At 39.8% G+C, this 20,388-nt stretch overlaps 1 pseudogene; it reads left to right on the forward strand.

Moving 5' to 3' along the window:
- Positions 1 to 17,384: 17,384 nt before the first annotated feature.
- LOC127669550 (homeobox protein DLL-1-like) lies at positions 17,385 to 18,833 on the forward strand (annotated as a pseudogene).
- The last annotated feature ends 1,555 nt before the right edge of the window (positions 18,834 to 20,388 follow it).

Genomic DNA, 20,388 nt, shown 5'->3' on the forward strand with positions numbered 1-20,388 from the left:
GATTTTATTGTATTAATAAATTTTGACTCAGTCATGGAGAATGCTTTTATAGTTAATATTTTTTATTGAATATATTCTTCATTTACAATTCAAATGCTAAAACCTTTGCTGGTATACCACCTCCAAAAATCCCCAAACCCTCCTCCCACATCCTGGCTCCAATTATATATCCCTCCACATGACCTACTCCCATCTACACCCCCCCACTGATTTCACCACACTGGGGCATCTACTGAGCCTTCACAGAACCGAGGGCCTCTCTTCCCACTAATTCACGACAAGGAACTCCTCTGACATATTTTGGCTGGAACCATGTGTATCCCTTAGTTGTTGGTTCAGAATATGGGGAGAGTTTTATGTTAAGAATCTGGAAGAATTTGGTCAAATAACTTTCATTTTTTGAGCAGTACTTGGAGTGACAGTCTTTTGTAGTTTGGAAGAAAAAATTTATTAAGTGATTCTAGAGGATCTGTCACATGAAATCAGGTGCCTGATTAACAGAAATGGAAGGGAGTACTGTAAATGCAATCTTCCAAATACTGTGTAGAATCAAGAGTCAGGCACACTGAAGTCCAAGCAATAACAAAATTTAATAACATTCATTAAAATACATAAGAATATGTAATACATAACATAAAATAATTACAGTGAGTGAAACTATTTGTAACAATGAAGTTAAATAAGAAACTGAAATGTTTTTTGTAATAATCTCTTCTGCTATAGTTAAGAGGGAACTAGAACGGAACATTGAAATAGCATAACCGGCCCCTTCTTCAGTCATTAAGAAGTTTCCATTGTGGAAAGTTCTATGTTGATGTTGTTTCATTGTCCTCTGCTAAAGGAAATATAAAAATGTCATAGTTAAACATTCTCAGTTATAGATTCACCCCACTTCAAATAAGACTAAGTTATCAATATATCTTCTGAACTCTACACAAAGAATTACTTGAGTTGACACTATATCTGATTTTGAATGATATTGCCTATTAAGATTCTTCATATACGTGTTGTAGTAAATCTGTTGCAACTTAATATGTATACCAAATGCTACTTATTTGGCAAGATTATCTCTCAAACATCATTTTTTGTACAAGATAGCACAGTTTGTTGGCACATAGTTTAAGCTTATAGTTTAATCTCATGTTGAATGGATTTGTAAATAAAATAATTGATTTAAAGCGAACTTTTTAAAAATAATTTCATATCCAGAATATCATACACGAATTATATACCATGGAAAGAAAGGAAAGAAATGTAGCACATAATATTCTTGAATTCATACAGGCTCTAAAAATATTCCTTTGTTGTACCTACATGTTTGTAAGTTTGTACATATGTGTGTCTGTATGTATACCTATGTATATATTCATATAATCCTACACAAGTTAAATGTTGTTTAAAACACTTTTCCAATGCTTTAGTATCATGATATGCTCTAATGCTGCTCTGTTATTTTCAAATTTATGAAATCAGGAAATGATGGCATCCTTCCATCTATTTGGTAACTAATTCGAATTCTCTTAAACTGTAGGGACTTCTGCATGAGGAGCAGTAGATGAAATCTTTAATTGTGCAGTATTAGCATTTAAGGTTTCCCACTGTGACCATCTATGGCTTTTTTTTATAACAGCTGACTTACCAGCAGTATTTACTGACATCTTTAAGTCATTTGACCTCTTTTTATTATTGTCACAAATGATATGGTCCTCATCTCCAAATATATCAACATAGTTGTCAATCATGATTTGCATAATAGACATCTGTAATACCACAAGGTATAAACAAGATCCTCTATTATTTCACATAGTTTACCAAATTGAAATCAATAAAAAATTGAAATCCAAAATCGTGAGGAAAATAGCAGTTAGTCCAAACAGATATGAACCTGTGAAGTATCTGTCTTAAATGGAGACACAAAGTTCTTTGGACTGTTCAAACATATTGCAAAGAATTGGGGAACTATTAAGCAATGTAATAATTAAGAACTGATATGATGCAGACTAACTGAATAAAACAAATTAATGACCTCACAGGTTTCTTGAATTGGTGATACTTTGCAGGGTGTGTGAGGAGGTGGAGTTTTCTTTTGATGGTTTGAATGGGACAACTGACTAATTCCAGAAATCATAATTTATGACACCATCTTTGTGAAAACTTTTGGGTGGATTAAGTGGCTTGGCTTCCCCATAGGAGGTTTGTCATTGGTTAGAATTTAAGGTGACAGAAGTCAGGTGCGATTTGCAGTGTCCTTTCTGTGCTTTGTGTTTGCTGCCTGAGTTGAGAGCCACCAGCTCTCTGCTTCCTGTTGGTTGTTCTACCTTCCTGCAGCTATGCTTCTCTGTCATGACTTTGAAGGACTGTAATCTGTCTGGATAGCTAATTCCCAAGTAAGTATTTACTTCTGTAAGTTGTTTTAGTCCAGCTGTTTTATTAAAGCAATAGGAAAATTACTAAGAGAAGAAGGTGGTGAGAAGAGGGATCTTAGGTGAAAAAAACTGCCTCCAGACTGGGAAATCTATGGGATATTGGCTTGATTAACAACTGAATTATTAGGGCAGATATCTCCAGGATGGTGCCACCCTGGAGCAATTATTGAGACAGAGAGATATGTGGTGGACGACAGGATGCTACACTCCTACACAGCTTCTGCTACATTCCTTGTGTCTAGGTACCTGCCCTGCTTCAGTGTAGTCCCTGACATTTCTCAGTGGTTAACTGGTAACTGGATGTATACCATGAAGTGTAACCTGTCCTCCAGAAGTTGATTTCATCACTGTTTTATCATAGCAAGTGTAGCAAATTAAGTCACTTTCTAAATTGAACAAGGTATTCCCTGGGCTTTCCTATTCCCTTGTTTTGGTTTTTTTTTTTTTTTTTTTTTTTTTTTTTTTTTTTTTTGTTTTGTTTTTTTTGTTTTTTTGTTTTTTGGAGACAGAGTTTCTCTGTATAGCCCTGGCTGTCCTGGAACTCACAATGTAGACCAGGCTGGCCTCAAACTCAGAAATCCACCTGCCTCTGCCTCCCAAGTGCTGGGATTAAAGGTGTGTGTCACCACTGCCTGGCAACATGTAATTCTTATAGGTCTGCTTTTATATGTTACTTGGCCTTTTCCCATTGTAGCTTTTAATATACTTTCTTTGTCCTCTATATTCAGTGTCTTAGGTAATGTATGCCAAGGGAACAAAGCAACAAGTTGGAGAACCAGGGAGATTAATATAGGAAGACAGATGGTATCCACTGGAGTCTGGGACTGGGGAACAAGAGGCTATATTCGGTGTGCTATAGCAACGCTGGATGTGAGACTCAGGGATTTGATTTGCAGGTGTGGAAGGTGAGGTCAACATCTGCAGTTAGTTCACCTGCTTCCCTGCTTAGAATATGTATTAGTGTTTTCTCTCTTGTGTGTGTGTGTGTGTGTGTGTGTGTGTGTGTGTGTGTGTTTCATTTGTTTTTGTTTGTTTGGTTGGTTTTTAAGACAGGTTTTTTCTACTGCTTTCAAAAAAACAATTGATTGATATATCTGGGGTCTGAGAAAGGACCACCTATTCTCTTGAATATTTTGTACAGAAACCAAGAATTTAACTAAAGCTTGGGAGGAGCCCTGTTACCCTCCACCCCCAGGGTTTCTTTGGGTACCTAAGGATATGCTTGAATTCACTTTATTGATCTTAAACTCAGAGATCTGCCTGCCTCAGTCTCCCAAGTGCTGGGATTAGAGGCCTGTGCCAGCATGCAAAGGTAGTGGCCTGAATAATTTTAAGAAGGACTGTGTAGTCTCTCTGGGCTAAGGCAGGTTTTGATATGCATGCTGTGCAGACGGTTGCAGGGAGTCATGAAGTCAGTCCGGGCTAGCTGCACTGAAATACATGTGTCATAGGAGTTTCAAGTTGCAGTCTTTGGCTCCTCTGAAGTGGAAAATTAAGGGTTCCCTGGAAAGTCCATTGTATTGGATGGCGTTTTGCTGGGGCAAAGGCATGAAGAAGTGTTTTCCTGGAGTGGACACAGGGGAAAGACTAAGGCTCCCTCGTGAAGGGACATTAGGCTAAAGCAGACACTAGTCTGCTTTACACTGTGTAACTGAGCTGCACTTGTTGGGATTCCATGGAGGGAAATGCACCAAGGGACTTCTGGGGGCGTGCTGCAGTTTCTTGCTGCTTCGGTGGACTTGGGCTGAGCAGCAGCCTGATTTCAGCTGAGTCAGGCACATGCTGAGGTGAGACACACGCTGAGACAAGACACATGAAGGACATGTGAGGAGGCTGCCCTTGGTTTGCTTACAGAGCTAGATGCGCGATGCCTGTAGGTCTTGCATCTTTGCTGATCTTCGATTCCCTGAAAGAGGCACAGCAGAGACCTTCCCTGGCTTACCTCAGGGTCCCTCCTGCTGACTCAAGCTGAGGCTGAGGCATGGCTGACTCTGCTAGGTAGTGCTGCCGACACTGGTTCATATTTGCTATCACGTCTCTACCAAACTGGACTGCTGATGTATCTGTGAGGTGTTTGGGAGTGGATTGAGCTACTGCTGCTGACCTGTGAACTGAACTGCTGATTTTCAGACAACACAGATGGGAGGTACTCCAAAGAACTATGTCTAATCAGGTCCATGTCCCCAATATTGTTTCCTTCCCACCACCTCTGGTAGGTGATGGGGTTAAAGGAAGGTTAAAGCATTTAAGAACCATCATTAAAAATAGGTTTTTAAAAAATTAAAGTTACACTCCTGCTTTCTAGTTACTGAGAAACATGCCTGGCTGTTCTGGAACTCACTGGGGAGACTACAGTGCCTTGAAACTGACAGAGATATGCCTGTCTTTGCCTCCTGAGTACTGGGATTAAAGGCATGGACCACCACCCCACCCAGTCAACAGTTCTTAGGAAGCTTCACTCATACCTGTCATGGTGCTGAGCCTGTGCCTACCATGCGGGCCACTAAGAGATAAAGCCACTCTTGTCTTCCCACTCAAGGGGTTCTGCTTGTACTTCCATTCCAACATCTATGACACAAACTGTTCTTCTGCACCTAACTTTTACTTTTATCTGTTGTCATTTGGACATTAGTGTTGAAATCAGACACTTTATGAATCATAAGTAAATTGCAAAAGTTAAAAAAATCATGAATGAAAATCAATAATTTACATTTTACAATCATCAGAATCTTTTCTAAATTTAGAAAAATACAAGCAACATCTATCACATTAAATAAACATAAGAGTTAACTCTGATATCTCTTCTGTTATCTACTCTAATAGGAACTAATATTGGGAGCACCATTAAGAAATTAGTGTACTTACTTGCCACAGACCAGCTTGGGCATCCATATGGTAGGCAAACTGAGGCAGGCAGCCATTGCAAGTCAGTGCTTAGAGCTGCTGACAAGGGAGGATCCAGATACCTACAGATGCTGCTGGTAAAGGCAGCCAGGAATTAGAGAAATTACTCCACAGAATTTTTTTATGAGAAAACAAAGCTTACATTAATGGGGCTGGCACTCCCTGAGGGTAGTGGAAAAACTATGAACTCTTTTTAACAAGGGGCCCTGAAAGAAAGATAAGGAAAGATAAAATTCTTTCTTTGTCTCTGTCTTTCTGTCTCTCTGTCTCTCTGTCTGTCTGTCTGTCTCTCTCTCTCTCTCTCTCTCTCTCTCTCTCTCTCTCTCACACACACACACACACACACACACACACACACACACTGAGTGGATGAAACAAAAGACAGAATCCAGTAACTTCATATATACAAACACACATGCATACAAACACACATACATTCATGCATACAGACATATACACAGACAGACAGACATTTCACACATAGATTGGTTAGCGCAAAGCTCCAGCAAGCAGGCATCACACACTTCTCACATAGATACAAAAATGCACACAATAGATGGATGGAGCAAGCTCCAACACACACCCAGACAAGCCTTACACAGTTCAGCTGCACAGCACCTTTCTAGGATTCTAGCATAGTCTGAATACTCAGCACTACTCCTCCCCTAAAGACTGCAAATCAGACGCGTATCCCTACAGTGCTTTCCTTGTCCTGTGCCTCCTTTCTTCTCGGATATAATCCAGTGGCCATGAGCATCTTCTGGAAGCTGAGCAAGAGACAAGCTGTCTCATGCATTGCCCCATAACTGGGTCTTCTGGATTTCAGCAGAGAGCCTTTCAGGAAAGAGCCTCATTCTTATACTAGAAGATTGTCACTGGGCAAGGCAGAGAGAGGCCTTCACTGTCAGCAGGTCCAGACAGCTACTTGTCTCCCTCAGTGGCCTGGAGGCCTGGAGGAATATCCAGAAATGTCTCATTGAAGCCTCCAAATGAGTAGCTCCTAATTCTGGTAACTCTCCTTGCAAGTTTCATAAAATACCTTCTCTTGGTGTTGCACTGCAGCCAGATTCCACTTCTCAGGGAAGTATGCACAGGTGACATTTGACATCAGGTTCCCAGAAACTTTTCCATGGAGGACAAAGGACTAACTGCCTCTAGATAGAGAGGAGACAGAGGTGATGCATAGGAAAATGGAGATTATAAAGGTAAAATGGAGAACACTCCTCACATATTCTCTCTACCTCTCTACCCATGCATATTTATATTCTCCATTTTTAAGAATAACACACACACACACACACACACACACACGTACACACGTACACACAAAAAGCAAAGCAAACAAAAAACAATAATATAAACAATGTTTAAAAATGAAGGAAAGTTTTGATTTGCATTTCCCTAGTGATTGATGATGTTTAACATTTCTTTTTTTTTCTTTCTTTTTTTATTGATATATTTTTATTACCATTTCAAATGATTTCCCCTTTTCAGGGTCCCCACTCCCCGCAAGTCCCATAAACCCTCTTCCCTCCCCCTCTTCCTCCATCCACCCCTTCCCACTTCTCTCTTCTGGAATTCCCCTATACTCTTGCATTGAGTCTTTCCAGAACCAGGGGCCACTCCTCCATTCTTTTTGGACATCATTTAATTTGTGGATTATGTCTTGGATATTCAAAGTTTCTAGGCTAATATCCACTTATCAGTGAGTGCATACCATGATTGATCTTTTGAGACTGGGTTACCTCACTTAGTATGATGTTCTCCAGCTCCATCCATTTGTCTAAGAATTTCATGAATTCACCATTTGTAATGGCTGAATAGTACTCCATTGTGTAAATATACCACATTTTTTGTACCCATTCCTCCGTTGAAGGACACCTAGGTTCTTTCCAGCTTGTGGCTACTACAAATAGGGCTGCTATGAACATAGTGAAGCATGTGTCCTGTCCTTATTGCATGCTGAAGAATCCTCTGGATATATTCCCAGGGTATATAACAGGGTCCTCAGGAAGTGTCATGCCCAGTTTTCTGAGGAACCGCCAGACTGATTTCCAAAGTGGTTGCACCATCTTGCAATCCCACCAGCAGTGGAGGAGTGTTCCTCTTTTCCCACATCCTCCAACACCTGCTGTCTCCTGAGTTTTTGACCTTAGCCATTCTGACTGGTGTGAGGTGAAATCTCATGGTTGTTTTGATTTGCATTTCCCTAATAATTAATGATGTTGAACATTTCTTAAGGTGTTTCTCAGCTCTCAGAAGTTCTTCATGTGAAAATTTTTTGTTTAGCTCCGTACCCCACTTTTTAATGGGGTTATTTGGTTCTATGGGTTCTACCTTCTTGAGTTCTTTGTATATATTAGATATTAGCTCTCTGTGGGATTTAGGGTTGGTGAAGATCCTTTCCCAATCTGTTGGTTGATGTTTTGTCCTTTTGACAGTGACCTTTGCCTTACAGAAACTTTGTAGTTCTATGAGGTCCCATTTGTCAATTCTTGATTTTAGAGCATAAGCCTTACATGTTAATGTTTGATAAACTTTTACATAAACTCAGTAAACAGTTGTATTACAAAACTTCTGCTTCTTACCCCAGATAGAGAGCTCAAAACAGACCAAAGTATGTATGCCACACAAGTACAGTCAATAAAACAGTGAGTTTTATTGGAGTTATTTACAGAAATACTGGTGAGAGCTTACTCACAGAAGAACAAATGATTCAAAAACTGTTGCACCATCAAAGCCCACCCCAGGACTGGCAAGAGCATGAAAATTTTGGGAACCTGAAACACTCCTTTCAGGCAGCTCAACATACTGTACAGAGAGTGCTTCCCAAGGGACGCAGTTGATCCACATCTATTTCACATAGCTGGGTTGGGTTTTGAATCTTTGCAGCTTGGCTTGTTTGAGAGTGATTCACACAGCGGCTTGCCTTGTTTATTCTTTGGAAGAAAGAGCCTAGAAAATCTGGTTACTTTCAGGGACTCTTGATGCTAGTTGGAGTTGTTTCTCTTCCTGCTGAAAAAGAGAGTTCATGTGGACTAAAAAGCTTCAGTCTCAGAGGAAACTGTTACAGAGTAACAGTGCAAAGCTAGAAGGGGGGTTATCTGAAGTATCTTGTGAGACAGTGCTTTAGAAAGGGTGGACACAACTTAAGTTAGTAATCTAAATAACAAGTACAAAGAACACACGTCCATGGTGATTCGAAGAAAACGTTCCTCTTATATATCCATGCATGCCACAGATAGATGGGTTGAAATCAATTCTGAGAGTGATGATTTCACAGTTATCACTGTCCATTTTCTTTTAAGATATTTTCTCCAGATTTATTAGTCCTTTTGAAATGTGTAAATGAAATACATAGTCTTTCTATTGGTCCCTATACTCAGTGGAACATCATTTACAAAATAAACTAATTATTTTTCATATACACAGATTATTTTAACAACTGTTATTGGCAATATTTTCAAACTGGAGGCTGCCATAAGTCCTTCTATGTAGGTATGAGCATACCTACAAATAATATGCAGTAAAATTGATCACTATATCAACCTCCAATAATGATTATTGGAAAAAAATCCAAAAGTCCAAATACAGCTTATTCCCCTCAATATACAATATTCACAGAAAGAAACCACAATAGAAATGGAAAATGGGTTGATAATGGGTTGAAATGGGTTGAAAATTGCTGTATCTGACTCTTGGTTAGGGGGTGTGAACTAGTTTTAAAAAAGTAATCTACCACTGATTAAATACTTATTTTGAGGTATATGTGATGCCAATAGCACCTTTTCTGCTATATTAATTTCTGCTAAATTATGCCTCCTTCAAGGGAAGATGTGTGTGTCATCGAACCACAAGTTTCTATATGCTTCAAATCTACCAAAAAATAAATGTAGTAAATAATGGAGTTTTGAATAAATAATATCTAATGTAAAGATTTAGAGAATTTGGTAGTTTCAAGTACTCTTACAATGTACTTGGGATTTAAAGAGTTTCTACCAAATTCGGCTGTAGATGAGGGTATTGTGAAGTTTTGGAAATTCATATTTTCCTAACATCTCAACCACAACATACCCCCTATAGAAGCGGTAGACACCCTGCCTGGACAACTTTCTTACACCAGAGTGAGAAGGTTAGTCTCTGCAGCAAGCGTTCCTTCATCTTCTCCTCTGCTGTGCTCCAGCGAGGATCAGTGCAGTCCCCTGGCACCTTTTACTTGTGGATCTCTGCTGACACTACTTGCCTAAAGTCTGTATTTCTAGCTCCCTGTCTGCTCCGTCCATCCACCCCTGCGTTCTCCTATCTCTCTCATTCTGAGGGCCACTCAGAACTAAGGAAGTCATGACAGCCTTTACCCCTGAGTGCTTTGCTATCCATACCCCGTTCTCCCACAGTTCTCTCAGCAATGTCTATGCACAGGAGTCCTGAGTCATGCATTGCTTTTGTCATGTTCACAGTTTTAAACAGCAGGGAACCAATAAAATGTACTCAGTTTAGGTGTCCCTAATTCTTCCTCATGATTAGATTCAAACTATGAATTTTTATAGAAATATTAGGTCTCATGTCAGAAGGTGCATGATAATGAATTTTTCTGTTGGTGGTGACATTAACCTTATCTATTTTGAAATTCTGACTCTCAGGTTGCTCCTAGCAAAGTAACAACTTTTCTATTTGTAACTAGTAAGCATCTTGTGGAGAAGGGCCTATGACTACAAACATCTTCCAGCAAACCACAGATTTCCACAAAAGTAAGGGTCAAAGAATTATTTCATAATGGTATTTTATATATTTATTGTCTTGCCTTGTACTTTAATTTAAAATCTTTAATTTTCTTTTCTTTTTTTTTCTACAAGGTCTCACCCTATAGCCCAGGCTAACCTAAAAATGTGTGTAGTATAGCTGAAACACTTGTGAGTGCAAGAATGTAAAACACAACTACTATACAATATAAAAATATGGCTTATCTAATGATTTTGGTCAGAGTTTAATAGCCAAAATATTACTATAAAATTGTTGTCTGTGTGTGGGGGTGTGGGTGTGAGTGTGTGTGTGTACTGAGAGGCCAGAAAGTAATATGAGATCCCTCAGAGCTGGAGTTCCAGGCATTTTCAAGATACCCAGCTTGTTAAATGGTGCTAGAGTCAGAATTCTAGTTGTCATGGTAGATTAGTAAGCCCTTTTAGCCAGTGAATTATCTTTCCAGCCCAATAAAAGTGTTACTACAGCAAAAGATGAGAAGCAGCGTAACTAGAAAAGAAAGAGGATAGGAAAATGACTTATTTGAGATGTAATGCTGGATGAAGTTTATTTCAGTAAATAGCCAAGGTAATGTAAGTGTATAGCTCATTCAGTATGCTTATCTGATGTGCATATAATATTGAGTACAAAGCAGGGACAGGGCCACATCCAATCTATTCTTGTTATATTTTTTAAGGTTGACAGTATATTTTAAAAATTAAACTATCAATGCATTCCTTCCCCATTATCCTTTCGTCCCTTCAGCTTCTACTATACCCACCTCAAAGGGACTAGTATTCTTTAAATGTGATTATCACACACACACACACACACACACACACACACACACACACACACATACATACACACACATACACACATACACACATACACACGCAATTTAAATTTCTCTGGGTTTTGTTGTTGTTTGTGTATTTGCTGGTGCACACCTTTAATTGAAGCATTCAGGAGAGTCAGGTAGATCTCATGTCAGTCAAGTTCACATACTGAAGTTTAAACTACTCAGGGCTACACAGTGAGACCCTGTTTCAAAACAAACACACACACACACACACACACACACACACACACACACACACACAATTATTTAATATAACTTAGTTTATTTGTTTGTAGCATGTGGGATGGGAGAGGCACACATGAGGAATTAAGATGTCAAGTCGTAGGAGTCTGTTCCATCCAGATACCTCGTGGGATTCCAGGGCCAAACAAAGTTACTCTGGCCTGCTTTGAAATGACCAAGGCTTGCTAGTCATAAAACACTTTTTTCTTGAAGAATTTCTTTTGTTTTTTCCATTTTTATTTAAGTTACAAGTAAGGTTTTTCTGTATAGAGAAAATCGTTTATAAGCATCTGCCACAGACTGACCCACCTGGGGAGTCACGACAGAGGGAAAATCAGGGCTTTGGTATTCAGGAAGGCATTGGTGCGACAAAATGACAGACAGACACACCAGAGAGAGGTTTACAAAGAATCAACAAAAGAGTTGGTTCTTTGAGAAAATCAACAAGATAGATAAACACTTAGCAGACTAACAAGAAGGAATAGAGGAACCACACAAATTAATAAAATTGGAATGAAAAGGGAGATATAACAACAGAAACTGCAGAAATTCCAAATATCATCAGATCCTACTACAAAAGCTTATACTCAACAAAATTGGAAAATCTGGATGAAATGGACAATTTTGTGGACACATGCCAGGTGCCAATGTTAAAACCTGATCAGATAAACCATCAAAATAGTCCCATAACACATGAGGAAATAGAGTCAGTTATTAACAGTCTTCCCAAAACAGCACCATCACCACCACCACCACCACCACCACCACCACCACCACCACCACCACCACCAAAAATAACAACAACAACAACAACAACAACAACAAAAGCACAGGACTAGATGTGTTTGTGGGGAATTCTATCAGTTCTTCAAAGAAGACCTACTACGGATACTTTTCAAACTATTCCACAAATCAGAAACCGGAAGTATACTTCACAATTCATTATATGAAGCCACAGTATTGCTTATACATAAACCAAACAAAGACCAAACAAGGAAAGAGATTTCCAGACCAATTTCCCTTGAAAACAGTGATGCAAAACTACTCAATAAAATTCTTGCTAACCGAATCCAAGAACACACCAAAACAGTAATTCACCAGGATCAAATAGGCTTCATCCCAGCAATGCAAGGTTGGTTCAATATATGGAAATCTTTTAATGTAATCCGCTACATAAAGAAACTCGGGGAAAAAAAACCCACAAGATCATTTAGTTAGATGCTGAGAAAGCATTTGACAAAATTCACTATCCCTTCATGTTAAAAGTCTTGGAATGATCAGGAATTCAAGGCCGATACCAAAACATAGTAAAAGCAATATACAGCAAACCAGAGGCCAACATCAAACTAAATAGAGGAAATTTGAAGTAATCCTACTAAAATTATGGTCCAGAAAATGTTGCCCACTCTCTCCCTATTTATTCAATATAGTACTTGAAGATCTATCTAGAGCAGTTAGAGAACATAAGGAGGTACAGTTTGTAACACTTGTCAAAATGTTACAAACTGGAAAGGAGGTAGTCAAAACATCACTATTTGCAGATGATATGATAGTATACTTATGCAACCCAATAAAACAACACTAGAGAACTCCTACAACTCAGAAACAATTTCTGCAAAGTGGCTGGATGTAAAATTAACTCAATCAAATCAGTAGCCTTCCTCTACTCAAAGGATAAACAAGCTGAGAAAGAAAATAGGGAAATGACACCCTTTACCATAGTCACAAATAACATTACATATCTTGGTGTGACTCTAAGTATGCAAGTGAAAAATTTGTATGAAAAGAATTTCAAGTCTCTGAAGAAAGAAATCAAAGCAGATCTCAGATCTCATGGAAAGATCTCTCTCATGATCATGGATTGGCAGAATTAATGTAGTAAAAATGGCCACCTTGCCAAAAGCAAACTACAGATTCAATGCATTCCCAGTCAAAACTATATAACCAAGACATGCAGATCATATTTATACATTAAAAACAAGACAGAAACAAAAGTAAGATGGCTACACACATAGAATTATTTAAACCAGACCAAAGGCCTGGTGTTGAAGGCATTCTCTTGGACACATGGTATGAGGAATGTGATGAAAAATTGTGGGAGGGAGGTCTGGGAGGAAAGTAACAGCTGGACTGTGAAGTAATGAAAGTAAAATATAAAATGTAAAGAAATAAAGGATTACAAACCAAAAAATTTAAATTCATGGGTTCTATAAGATGAGGCTACACCTGGAGTAGCATCAAAGGGTGGGAGAGAATAATGGATTTGAATATTGCAAGTGGGAGGAGCCAAAGGGTGGGAGGGGCTTTGAATTCCAGGTTTGGAGAGATATATAAGGGCAGGTCTTCTAAGTAGAATTCAAAGGCAGAGGACTGAGCCGGTTACAGGAACCCTTTTCATTCCTGGTGAGTTGGTGAGTTGCATGAAATGTCTAAGGTTGCTATGTAAAGGGGATATCATGTTGGGGAAACATGGGAGACAGTGGAGGAGGATTTTGGGTAATTTTTTAGCCTGTATGGGTGTTTGCTTGGTCAAGTATAAAATATGCCCTGTATACATGCAGAAGGTGTTATTTAAATTTAGTAGATGTTTCAAGTCTATCCCATAAATGTGAACAGTGCAGAGCAGTGATTTGCCCTGATCGGGGCACTCTATGGATGAGCTTTCAAGAGACCTCAAGGGGCTCTATTCTTCATTCTAAGCACAAGATTGAATCCTTGGCTGTTCAGAAAGCCTGGATCAATAGATAGTGAGGCCTGTCTATAGGACAAAGGAAAGAACTGACAATGGGATCTCAAGTGACCTTGGGACCAATTGAGGCTCCAGATTGCCTAGATAAGGCATAGTAGTGGCATTCTGACTCAAAAGTGTGACATCTTGGATGGTGTTTGGCTGAGCATGCCTTCCTTCATCTAGAATCTGTAACCATTTTGAATGCATGGACCACAACTTTAATCCCAGGACTCGGAAACAAATGGCAAGTGGGTTTTTGTGATTGTGAGGCCTGGCTTGTCTGTATAGTGAGAATCAGGAAGTCAGGGACATGCACATGGAACCTGCCTCAGTCTCAGAAGAGAACTTTTGGAGAAATAAATAGGTGTTAGCGGTGGCTGGGAATGTGCATGTCCTCTGGGCAGCAGGATGAGAAGAGACGCATTTTTTGAGATTGCCCCTAGAGAGTAAGGAAAATTTTTATTTTCTGGATGGAGCCCAAGTTAGGAGGAAATCCTACAGGATGGGTCAGTTCTTTGTTACACACCTTTAGTCCTAGCCCAGCTTGGGAAGTAACAGTTAGGCTGATCCTTATGAATTCTGTTTCAGCCTTGTGTTCTGTTTGACTCACATACAGCATAGTTCAATTAGCGAAACTCAGTCACAAAAGAAAAAGAGTACAAAAATAGTCTGCGATCTGGCCAGGTTTCCGTTAGGTATTAAGTTGTGGCTACAGACCAGGTGTTACAACAGGGTTTGTATAGCTGCTGGATTCTAGAGGATGAAAGGAGGAGCCTGTTGGAGGGTCCTAGATAGCGAGATTCAATTAAGGCTAAGTCCTTAGTATAGTACTTCAATATCAGGGGATCTGGCTTAGGTGTACTTGCCTTCTGACATCCAGAGTAATTAGATCATCAATGCTCTTGTTTAGAATATGGGCTGTGGAAAGGGGTCCATTGCAATGGGACATGTTCCATGGCCCTTGATTCTTTATTTTGACACAGGGTGTCATACAGCAAGGAGGAGAATCTCGGAACATGTTTTTCCAATTATGATAATATTACATTTTTTAAAAAAAATATTTACTCTTTTTTACAGTCCATATTTTATCCTCCCACTTCTGGTTCCACATTCCATAAGTCTAGATTCCTTCTCCAGGAGGATGTTCCCACCCCACCCCCTACCTACAAGAATTACCTGCTGATTTGCGGCCTCCAGGCTTTTTAGGGTTAGTTACATCTTCTTTGAGGGAGTACAGTCCCACAGTTTTCTGCTGAGTATGTGTTGGGGGCCTCATATCAGCTGGTGTATGCTTAATTGGTGGTTGCCTAGTTTCTGAGAGATCTGGGGGGTCCAGGATAGTTGAGACTGCTGCTTTCTCTCTTCTATCTCTTGTATTCTGCTGGTAATGCTTAATTATTCCAGATCTCATTCCTTGGTTTTCAATGTCCAATTTCCAGGGTTGCCTAAATTTGTCTTTATTATATCTACTTCCAATTTTAGGTCTTGGACTGCTTTAATAAATACGTTCACTTGTTTGATTGTATTTTCCTGTATTGCTTACAGGATTTATGTGTTTCCTCTCTAAGTTCTTCTACCTGTTCACCTGTGTTTTCTTATATTTCTTTATGTAAGTAATTCATATCCTTTTTAAAGTATTCTATTATCTTAATGAGATAAGATTTTAGGTCATCTTCCTGACTTTCAAGTGCATTTGTATATTGGACATTGCCTCAGTTTCTCCTTCATCTTTGTCTAGGCAGTGTTTCCCATTAACGAATATATCCATTTTATGTTCTGAACACTACCTCCCTCTCAATCCTTTGGGTATATGCAGTCCAGATTATATCCCCCTTCTGGTCCACCCACTGAATATTCCACATCCCATAAGTCTAGTTTCCTTCTCTGGGAGGATGTCCTCACTCCACCCCCTACCTGCAAGAACTCCCTGCCCACTTGGGGCCTCAAGTCTCTTTAGGGTTAGGTACATCTTCTCTGAGGGAGTACAGTCCCACAGTGTTCTGCTGAGTATGTGTTGGTGGCCTCATATCAGCTGGTGTATGCTTAAATGGTAGTTTCCTAGTTTCTGAGAGATCTTGGGGGTCCAGGTTATTTTAGACTACTGCTTTCTTTCTTCTATCTCTTGTATTCTCCTGGTAATGATTAATTATTCCAGATCTCATTCCTTGGTTTTCAATTTCCAGAGTTGCCTATATTTGTCCTTGTTATATCTACTTCCAATTCTAGGTCTTAGACTGCTTTAATAAAAACTTTCACTTCTTTGATTGTATTTCCTGTATTGCTTATGGGATTTATGTGTTTCCTCTCTAAGTGCTTCTACCTGTTCACCTGAGTTTTCTTATATTTCTTTATGTGAGTTATTTATATCCCTTTAAAAGGATTCTATTATCTTAATGAGATAAGATTTTAGGTCATCTTCCTGACTTTCAAGTTCATTTGTCTATTCAGGGCTTGCTGTGGTGGGAGAAGTAGTTTCTGATAATGCCAAGTTTACTGGCTTCTGTTTCTCATGGTCTTACTCTTGCCTCTGGCCATATGGTTATAGGGAGTCTTTCCTGGTTGGGGTGTTTCTGTTTGGGTGTTGCCTTTTTTTTTTTTTTTTGTCCCTAGGTTGACTCAGGTCTCATGGTAGGCCAATTGCCTTGTATGTGGCAAACTTCCTATGGGATCTTCTGACTGTGGAACCTTCATAGGGGCATGTATACTGGTGAATTTTTGCCCTGGTGACAGTGTGTCTTCAGGGAGGCCTTCTTGAAGACCTTTGAATTGTGGGTTCTGTAGAGGGGCAGAGAAGCTGGAGATATGTTGCCCTGGCTGTGACACATCTACTGGGATGCCTTCATACTGTTGAGTTTTGAGAGGATTAGTCAAGCTGTTGCCCTATGATTAGCTTTTCACCAGGGAAGCATAAGTACTGTGGTTTTGTTTCCCTGCATGCAGAAGAACTCCAGAGAGGCTTTCTGACTGTTGATTCAATTTCTCTGCATGCTGCAGTGCCCCTGGAAGGTCTTCAGTCTTTGGTGTCAGTTGTCCAGTTGCCCTGTTTGCAGAATTCCTGGGTTGTGATTTGACTCTGGTGTCAGTTGCCCTACTTGCCACAGAAATCCTGTGAATCCTTCAGGTTTTTATTTTCATGGGCAGAGGCAGACTAGCTAGTAGTCTGTCCCAACAATATTTGACAGCCAGAAGGGTAGGATATGGAAAATTTAAACATTGGAAATGAACATTCAATTGCCAGCTTACCTGGACTGGCAACCTCTTGTTAATACTGGAGCTAAGTGCATATTTATTTCAATACTGAGAATACTTGTAAGATTTGGAAACAGAGGCAGTTGTTCAGAAAGAATGAAGCTCCTGTCTGATTCCTGCTCTGTAACAGTCCAAACCAAATGCTGGGTAGGCAGGATGGGTAAATCGTTGCTCTCTGTGCATTTTCTCATGTGTTTTCTTTGACCAGATTCTCCAATAAGGGAACGTATCCCAATAGGTTCGGAACACACATATGGCCGAAGATCCCTCCTAGTGTCCAAAATTCCAAATGCCTTCAAGTGCACCCATAGAAACCAGACCACAAAGGCTTCAAGAGACTGCAAGGAACTTACCCTTTCAAATGCATCACAGTCCCATATTGACCCCAACAAGTCCAATGCAATCCAGTCTTTCAGTCCCTGAAAGGGACCTACTTCAGCAAGAGTTCCAAGGACCGTCAAGAAAATCAGGTATCCAAATGCAACTAGATCCTGTACTGGGCCCAGGTTTACCTACTTTAAAAAAAAAAAACCCTCAGGGCATCCAAGTTATCAGATATATAAGTGAAATCTTGTTTCCATGTTCTCATAGGATCTGTGGTACTGTCAGAGAAATATGGTGACCATCAATCTGGCCCTGTGACTTCAAGAAAGTGCAGAAGGAACGCATTGTGTACTCCAAAAAACAAAAGCACCTGCTGCAAGAACATTTTGAGAAGTGTCAGTCCCCAAACCAGGATCAATGTGTGGAGCTGGCAGAGTTAGTTGGTGTGACAGCGCTGGACATCAAGGTCTGCCTCTCTCTTTTCCCTCAATCCAACAGCAAAAATCTACACTTACCCATCAGGAACTTTAATTTTGTTCTAAAATGCTTAGGGCAGTGATGACAGTTTTAGGTGGTGGATATTTTTGAATCAAATGCTGGGACCCAAATTTTTATCAATCTGGTAGCAATATAGAATAGCATTGGTTCCATGCAGGGTCTCAGAAACCTAATCATCAGAGCTCCTGCTAAATCACAGGACACACTGGCTCAATCTCCCCAGTCTTATGTTGTCTGGTCATACACAATCTACCTTATTATAATATCTTAGTCATGCTGAGTTTCCTGCTTCTTTGTTTCTGACATGTGAATCATTGCTATACAAACACCTTTTATCCAAAATCTTCACCTTGTGGTCCTGTTAGGGGACAACAGGCATTCTTCTGATGTCCTCTTTCTTTTCCAGATCTGGTTTAAGAACAGCCGAACTCAGTACAAGCGGATGACTCTCCAGAATATTACAGAAGCTCTGCAAGAGACCAATGGAATTTCTAAAGCTGTTTTTGAATCAACTCACTTTCCTGGTTCCATACCTCTTGTTGCTGCTGAGGATGGAGAGCCCATGTGTTCAGGCACATTTGGTGAGGATTCCATTCCCAAACTCAACTGCATCCAGGAATCTTCTCTGCATCATTATCAGGCCAGTGATGCAGACAGGTGTAGTCAGCAAGAAGATCTGCTTGTTGGACATGCTCCCATTACAGCTTGGGATTCTGGTCAATCAGGAGCAGTTGAAGCCCACACTGATCTAGCAGTGACTGAATCTACAGATGTCCTACAAGCTGCCACCCATTGCCCAGAGGAGGTTCAAGGTTCAGGTCCAACTGCAGAGGAACTCTGGCAAAGAATCCTTGATGACTTTGACAAATCCAAGGACTGACTTACTCTGGATTACACCCCAAATCCAAGTTACATCTCTCAGCTCCTTGACCATTCCAGACATTTATAGTCATGAAGAAGTGTGTTATGTACACCCTTCATGTCAGTATTTGTGGGAATTAACCAGGCCTATCTGTAGACGTTGTGTACCACTGTTGTTTATATAGAGGGGTTGTTTCAAAGCAACTGTTAAGTATTCATTCTTCATTGTTAGATTATGTTCTCATTAAATAAAAGGAGAAATCGTTCCTGAAAATTATTTTATTAATTATATTATCCATTTACATTCCAGTCACTATGGCATATGTCCCACTGACCTATAGTTCTTCACCCAACACATTAGATAAAATTTTCCCCTAATATTTTTTAACTTTTTTTTTACATTTATTATGATAGATAGTATCACATACTATAATAGAATAGGAGATTAACTCATTAAGAAAGAAAAAAATCAGGATAAAGTATCCTTGCCGTTTTTGTTTACAATAAGGAGTCAGAAAATGGAACAAATTAAGATGACTAGGGAAACTTTCTACAACCTTGCCAACCTAGCTAAAGTTACATAATGTTAGGATTGAAATGATAATTTAGATATTACCTAATTATTCTCTATGTAAAGAAGAGACTCAAAAAGCTATTGAGTATAACATTTCCTTTTTAAATCCAAATGTATTTCAAGAATAGATGAGCCAGAGAAATTCAGAAGATGGGTCAACAACTGCTTGGGAAGACTGGAAGTGGACCTCACTATAGGCCTCCCTACCCCAAAGGTGGTAAAGTTCCTGTTTCTGCTACCAGTAGTGATTCTGTGCACCAGAGACATTAGGATATCAGCTCTCCTCCTCAGTTTAGGCCATCGAGGAAATACCCACATCAGGAATCCAACTCCTCCCTCATTGGTCAGTCCTTGGAACAAGTGTGTTTCAGCAAAAGCCGCATATCGAGGAGCATCAGAGTCAGACATGTAGAGAACTTCCCAGGAAAACAGAGCACCTATCTAGTGATAGGTCTGGCCATTCCAATGTTCCTTGCTGACTTGATGTGTCAGCCAATCCAGATTCCCTCTATGAGAGACCCTCGAGTTTAAACTTTCCTCCTTGACTCAGACCTTCAAATATTACCCAAAACTCAGAATCTACCTTTCCCTCTGTCAGATCCCATCAGTTATGAACCCTCTTCCTGAACCTAGCCCCTTTAGTAATTCCCTAGAACAGATGGCCATCTTCTTCAAAACTGATGAAGCCTGTGAGATCTACCTAACGAATACAAGGTCTAGGAAGCAAAGGAAGCAGAGGAAAAAGAGTATGGCATAAAAGATACAAGGCCAGGATTCCTGTGGTTGACTCCCACTCCAAGTTGCCATGTCTTTCTGCTAACCTCTGCCTTTGAGGATATCTTGTCCCAGGGACAGTTTGTTCTCAGTTCTCACTTTCCATGAATCCAAAGCACATGTCTCCAGACTCAGAACACATATATTCCACATGGGAAGAACATCACATCTTTTCTCCTCCTAGCTCAAGTAAGGTTTCGGACACAGAATCAATCTCCATTGCTCA

This window comes from Apodemus sylvaticus, chromosome 1 (assembly GCF_947179515.1).
Source record: "Apodemus sylvaticus chromosome 1, mApoSyl1.1, whole genome shotgun sequence".
In the NCBI taxonomy this organism is placed as follows: Eukaryota; Metazoa; Chordata; class Mammalia; order Rodentia; family Muridae; genus Apodemus; species Apodemus sylvaticus.